Genomic DNA, 7,310 nt, shown 5'->3' with positions numbered 1-7,310 from the left:
AGTGAAAAGTCAACAAACATGTTTGCGGGTAGGATAAAGAAATAGCACTGGTAAAAACGGGAATCTTTCCACGTCGGGCATCAGGTCTTGTCGCCGTGTTTTCCCTTTGGTGTTGGGAGCACTTAGCACCGGCATTTGCAGCGTAGCGTGTGCTGGCATCTAATAGGCTTTTAAGAGCTGCGCAAAAGGGGACTATTTGTGTACCGTCAGTGGAAGCCTGTGATCGCTATGCGACAACAGTATTTTAAGCCATCTCCACAGCAGCGCGGGATGACTACCCTGAGCTGTGGAACTTTCCCCAGGGGAGCGTATGCTACTTAGATCTAACGGCTCAACTTCTTTGCCACTTTCTAACTTGGGTGTCTGTTTGCAGCAAGACAACTGAAGCGTCTTGATTCCGCCATCTCACCTGGAAAATGCATGTTTGTGAAGAACTAGAACAAAACTAAACAAGGCGTTTTTCACCGCCTTGCTGCGGCATCCACGTGGAGTTTTGATATGGAGAAGGAGATGTTTGGCTCTCCCAGGAGACCCGGGAGCAACATTTCGTTTATTATTTGGTATTGACTTGCTCATTCTCTTTTCTCCCTCACATCTGCTCAGATGCATGAATCGAGACTTAACTTCCCATGTTTTGATGTAAGTTCCTTCACACATTGTTGCTGGACTAATGATCCCATCCAATTGCTGAACCCCCAAATGATGCCGCTCACTTTGCATAGGTATTTTTGTCTGTCATGATTGAAGTTTGCAGCAGTGTCTCCACAAAAATTGCTTATTGTTACGATGGAGTACATTGTATTTCTCTCTCTGTATCAATGTGAAATCAGTTCTCTGGTAAAGGCGCGATCACCGCTATCGAAGCGGAATTTGAACCTGATGCATGAAAATGACAAACACTCCGAACCAGAATGATGAATGCTCTCGTTTAATTTTTAAACATATTACAATATGCACCATTTGAAACCAGGTGCCTGACCTATTTGTCATACTCTGACTCTGCCCCACATGAAAAATAATGAACTTTAAGTGCATTGATAATTTAATAGTCTTCATAATTTGCCTCCAGCTACAATGTGATTTTTGTGCATTTTATTGTCGAAAAATGTCAAGGGTGTCGACCCGAAAAAAAGAAGATCAGCTACTTAATCGTCGTTGAAGGTTTTTGAGATGAGATATGCTACTCCAACCTTAACACGCGCAGGTTTTTAAATTCTCCCTCGCCTTAATGGCATACAGTTGTGGTGGCAGTCCCAGGGAGGGTGCCTGAGGACAGCGGAGGCAGATTAGACATGTTGAGAGTGGGATATTAACATCGCTGCTGCGAGTGAGACAATATAATTATTATATGGAAATGACATCAAGAGGACGACAGTATTGCCAATGTGATTGGTGCTTCCCTAACACTAATGTAAATTATGAGCGTGAGTAAAGTAATCATGGCTTAATCATCATTTGTCTGTTCTCTCTATATGACAAACTTGAAATTAATTTGCTTCGTAAAACAAGTGAATTTGATTTATGTTTGGGAGAGCCAGTAAAGCTACGCGAGTATAACAAGGCAGGAACACTTTGAAATAAGTGAACATAGTGAGCAGACGTCCTAGTGTTTTTTTTTCTGGAGAGCTTGCATGGAATAAACATAATCTTTTGAAAAAATCCAAATGAAGTATAAATTCTATCTTTTCACCCTGCAATTCAACACACACACACACACGCACGCACACGCAAAACACGCACAGATACACACACACACGCACACACACACACAAGCACACACATACTCACTTGCGCACACATTCACAATGGCAAAACTACACACATGCACACACATACACAAAATGAATCTGCCATTTAATAATTATGAGGCATAAAATCCTTGCCGAGGGCGAGCATACTGAAGGATGTAATTATGACCTCTTTCAGCGAGCCCACGCTCAGTGGCAATGCCTACATTTTCACCCAGAGAGAGAAAAACACTCCCAAGGAATTGACGGGGAAAAATGTTCCCTTCTTTGCAATTAAGGACAATAATTCTCTGCAATAAAATTGTTTCAATTGCTTTTCAGCAAAGGAACAAAATGGCATTGATGGAGGTGATGGTTTGAAATGGGGGTGACAGTAGGATGAGGAATGAGATTTCAGATGTTCACAGGATCTGTTGGCTTTGTGTACGTTAACAATGAACTTCATGACTGGTTGGAGTACAATTAGGAAAACTGCAGGGGACTACTTTGGATTCGCGTCAATATGACACATGGCGAGCATCACATTTGATATCAAGCAGCTCATGATATTATTCACTAATTCAGCTTTCATGTTAAAGTTGTGTTTTTTTCCAATAAGGAACACATCTTTTTCTTTCTATAAAATGCATTTTTAAGACTGATCGACAGGCAGATCATTCATATTTTGTTTATGTTGTCACCGTGTGTGTGTAAAAATGCAGTTTATAAATACAGCAAAAGTAAAGTGTAATTTTCCATTTTCATTCAATTTCGTACCACATATGTACTGTTGATCAAAGGCTGGTAAATTCATGATTGAAAGGCACTTGATCACTAAGTATGATTGTCCTTTCTCATTAACATCATGTGAAGTTGTCATGAACCCAAAATTTACAACACATTTCACAGGTGAAACGTAATAATAATAATAATAATAATAATAATAATAATAATAATAATAATAATAATAATAATAATAATTGTTGCGCTATTGACTAGCACAACAATTATTATTATTATTGATTATTGACATTATTATTATATTTGAATGACTAGCGGCTAGTCATTCTGGCAGCAGTCCTAGCGTTTTAACAGTAACCAAAATGGTAACCTTTCGTAGCGATTGAAAGTACTCACGAGAGAAATGATGCACAGCAGTGTCAATCATTGGTCTGGGAACTCGACAAACATTTTATTCTGCTTTCCGGGTTTGACATGATCAGCTCGTTTCACAGGTGATATCAATCATGAAATTTCCCCAATCGTGTCTTTGCCTCACACACACATCTGCACACTCACACACGCAAACAAAAAGAAAAACACGAAAAGCATCGAAACAAGAAATACATTTTCGTAAAAAAAAATAAAAGAACATCCTACATAGTTGCAACACTCTGCAAGCTTCAAAATATTCACATTTCTCCAAACAAATATCTTGTGAGTCTTTCAAGTTTCACTTTTGTCACCACCTTAGTAAAAACATCCGCAACCATGTTCCCCTCATGTGCGCAGACCGTACAAAATGATATTTAATATCTATGTGTTTGCTTCTCTGCCTACACACTGGGTTTTTGGACAAAGCTATTACCCCCTGATTGTCCTCATATACTTCTACTGGTATGTGGCGGTTGCTGCTGTCTATCCCTTTTAATAATTGGACACGGTACATGCTTTCTTGAGTTGTGGCCGCCAGTGCCATATACTCAGCTTCACAGGTTGATAACACCACAGTTGGCTGTTTTCTACTTTTCCATGATAGAGCTGGACATTCCTTAGTTAGGTTCAAACAATATTCGGTTGTACTCCTCCTGTCATCCAATCAGCATCACTATATCCTTCTAGTTGTAATTTTTCTTCGCATTTTCTCTTGATCTGTAGTACCTTTTAAATATTTTAGTAAATGTTTAACTGCAGTCCAATGCTGCTGTTTTTGTTCAGCTAGGTGTTGTGAGAGTTTGCTAACAACCCAGCGTAAATCAGGTCTGGTACATGTCATTATGTATATTAAACTGCCCACTTTCTCTCTGTACCCTGATGAGTTGATAACTTCACCCTCACTGTTAAAGTCCAATTTCTGTTCACAAGGGGTGCTTCTTACTTTGCACTCAGCCATTCCAAAATTTCTCAACATTCTCTCCATGTGTTTCTTTTGAGTTATATATATATGTCCTCCATCTAACCCGGTTTTGTGCATCCTCTTCTCACACACCAGCTACCTTCATGTCCTCTTTGACCACACCCATTAACCTCCTCTTCGGTCTTCCTCTCGGTCTCCTGCCTGGCAGTTCAAGGCTCAGCATCCTTCTGCTGATATAGTCACTCTCTCTCCTCTGGACATGTCCAAACCATCTCAGTCTGGCCTCTCTGACTTTCGCTCCAAAGCCTCTAATATGAGTGGTCCTTCTAATGTACTCATTGCTGATCCTATCCAACCTGGTCACTCCCAAAGAAAACCTCAACATATTCAGCTCTGCTACCTCCAGCTCTGCTTCCTGTGTTTTCTTCAGTGGCACTGTCTCCAGTCCAAACATCATGGCTGGTCTCAGCACTGTTTTATACACTTTTCCTTTCATCCTAGCTGAAACCCTTCTATCACACATAACACCTGACATTTTTCTCCAGCCACTCCAGCCTACCTGGACACACTTCTTCACCTCTTTTCCACACTCTCCATTGCTCTGGACAGTTGACCCTAAGTACTTAAAATGCTCCACCTTCTTCATCTCTTCCCCCTGTAGCATCACTCTTGCACTTGGATCCCTCTCAGTCACACACATATATTCCGTCTTGCTGCGACTGATCTTCATTACTGTCCTTTCCAGGGCACATCTCTAGTTTCTCCGCCAACTGCTCCCCGTGTCATCTGCAAACATCATGGTCCAAGGAGATTCTTGTCTAACATCGTCTGTCAGCCTGTTCATCACCATAGCAAATAAGAAGGGGCTCAGAGATGACCCCTGGTGGAGTCCCACCTACACCTTGAATTCCTCAGTCACACCGACAGCACACCTCCCAACTGTCTTAAAGTCATGATACATGTCTTGCACCGCTCTGACATACTTTTCTGTCACTCCAGATTTCCTCATGCAATACCACAGCTCTTCTCTGGGCACCCTGTCGTACGCTTTCTCCAGATTTACAAAGACACAATGCAATTCCTTCTGACCTTCTCTGTACTTCTTTATCAGCATTCTTAAAGCAAACACTGCATCTGTCGTACTCTTTTGGCTTGAAGCGATACTGCTGCTCACAAATGTTCACTTCTGCTCTTAGTCTAGCTTCAACTACTCTTTCCCAGAGTTTCATTGTATGGCTCATCAACGTGATTCCTCTGCCAAACCATTCTTTATGAGGTGATTATTTAGTAACATGTTCCAGTTATGCCCTGACTGCTTCAAGCCATACAGTGATTTGTTTATCTTACATACCAAATGTTCTCCTGTTGGTGACCTGGTCTCAAAACCTTCAGGTTGCTCCACATATAATTCACAGTCCAGTGGGGCATGGAGATATGCAGTCTTCACGTCCATTTGGTGTAGGGTGAGATCTTCGTACACAGCCACCTGCATCAGTGCTCGAACGGAAGTCATGTTAGCTGTCGGCGAAAATGTCTCTCTGTATTCCTTCCACTTGACCAAATCCTTTTGCCACAAATCTGGCTTTACAAGTCTCAGATCCATCTGGGTTTTCTTTCACCGTATACACCCAGCGACCTCCCACTGCTTGTTTGCCCTTCGGTAGCAGGGTCAGAGTGAAAGTCTCGTTTTTTTCAGGGATTATATCTCCGCTTCCATTGCAGTAGCCCACATTTTTGACTTTTCAGATTGCATAGCTTCTTTAAAAGTCCTCGGTACACCATAAGTTACCTTGTAGAAATAGTCAATATTTTCGGCTTTGTCATCATCACACTTAGTTTTACATATGTACTCCTTTAAATATTCTGGAGCCTTTGTTTGCCTTTGAGGATAACTCCTTCCCTGTTCTGTCTGAATATTGCCTGTTTCTACTGTCTCTTCAGCACTCGGTTCTTTGCTTTTCTCAAGTTGATCTTGCCTCGGTTTGATTTCCTTTAGGGGTACTTTACTGTAGCTCTGAATATCGTCCCACAAGTCACAAACCGTTTGAGTTTGACCATCTTTGTTGTTTTTCATTAAATATTTTACCAGTCTATGTTTCAGGACTTTCCTTGTCTCGGGGTAGTACACATTATAGGCTGGACTATATTTATCATAGCCTACGAAAATCCCCTTCCCACATCTGGAATCTAACTTCTTTTCGTCCTGTTTATAGACGTAACATTCACAGCCAAATATTTGCATGTTAGAAAGGTTGGGTGCCTTTCCTGTAAAAGCCTGGTAACATGTCTGCTGTATCCGCTTACTGTAGCATCTGTTGCGAATTTGAGCGACCGTTTGTACAGCATATGTCCATAGTTCCTTGGGAAGGTCACTTTCCGACAGCATGCATCTAGACATCTCAAATAGTGTTCGCCAACCTCTCTCGGCAGTACCGTTTTGATGGGGCGAATAAGGTGCACTCATACTTATCCCATTCTTTCTTAGTAAAGATTGAAATTCTTGCCCAGTGAACTCGGTGCCGTTGGCGGATCGGATGCATTTTATTGTTCCATATGGAGCTACATCTATGAATTTTTCTGTAGCCTTTGTCGTGTCAGTCTTTGCCTTAATAGAATATGGAAACATCATCCCATTGTGGTCATCAGTGAATGCTATTGAGTACCTGTAGCCATTTCTATCTGTCAGTTCTATAGGACCGCACAGGTCTGTGTGCACTAGCTGTACCACAGTTGCAGCTTCAGCATCTGCATGTCTGTTCCTGCTCTGTGTCCTCAGCCTCTCCTCTCATCTTTGTCATTCCGCTCACCTTGGTTCCGTCTGCGAGCTCAATGATGTGGTCCTCGGTTTTGAAGCTCTTGTCGACTGTTTTGATCTTCGTGGCGTCGTTGACCATATGTGCTGTGGCGCCACTGGCGACCATAAAGCCTTTCTTGTTTCCACTTGTCGGATGGTCATTTAGAATGAAGAAGAATGTGTGCTCTGACTCGATCTCGTCAGCAGCTCCCTTCATGACGTCGCGGCCTCGTCCTCGACCGCGTCGGCCTTGATGTGGCGTGTCCCACCTTCTTTCCTCTGTTCTCGGCTGGGAAGTGCGAGGACATGTCCTGGCCATGTGCCCTCTCTTACTACTGGTGTAGCACTCGATATCAGCCAGGTCCATTTTCCTTCCTCGCCCTCTCCCATGTGGGTTTTGTAGTCCCGCTGGTTTTCATTACATTGTCTTCGTTGGCACTCTGGTCACCTTTTCCATACTTTTCGGTATTCAAAACTTCTTAGCTTAGTTTTGAATTCGCCAAAAGTCATTCTGTCATTAGATTGGGTGACGTGCACAACGAACGGTTTGTAAGAGTCAGGAAGCCCTTTGGCACCATGGCTATCTGAAGCCCGTCGCTAATGTGCTCTGCTCTGCTCTTCTTCTTCTACTTTTCCTTTCGGCTTTTACCCTCAGGGGTCGCCACAGCGAATCAATGTCCTCCATCTATCTTTGTGCATCCTCTTCTCTCAC

The 7,310-nt window shown here is 42.4% G+C and overlaps 1 long non-coding RNA gene across 1 annotated transcript in view; it reads left to right on the top strand.

The window, feature by feature from the left end:
• The first annotated feature begins 274 nt into the window (after positions 1-274).
• The window catches only part of LOC148899467 (uncharacterized), a 167,634-nt gene continuing 160,598 nt past the window's right edge, over positions 275-7,310 (top strand). Inside the window, exon 1 of the long non-coding RNA XR_016114864.1 lies at positions 275-639. This is a non-coding gene — a long non-coding RNA (uncharacterized LOC148899467). The remainder of the gene's footprint in view (positions 640-7,310) is intronic.

Source organism: Hippocampus bargibanti, linkage group LG04 (genome assembly GCF_051943395.1).
Source record: "Hippocampus bargibanti isolate YZ-2025 linkage group LG04, ASM5194339v1, whole genome shotgun sequence".
NCBI classification, from domain to species: Eukaryota; Metazoa; Chordata; class Actinopteri; order Syngnathiformes; family Syngnathidae; genus Hippocampus; species Hippocampus bargibanti.
The sequence above is the reverse complement of the archived record's forward strand: the minus strand, read 5'-3'. Positions and strand labels throughout refer to the sequence as shown.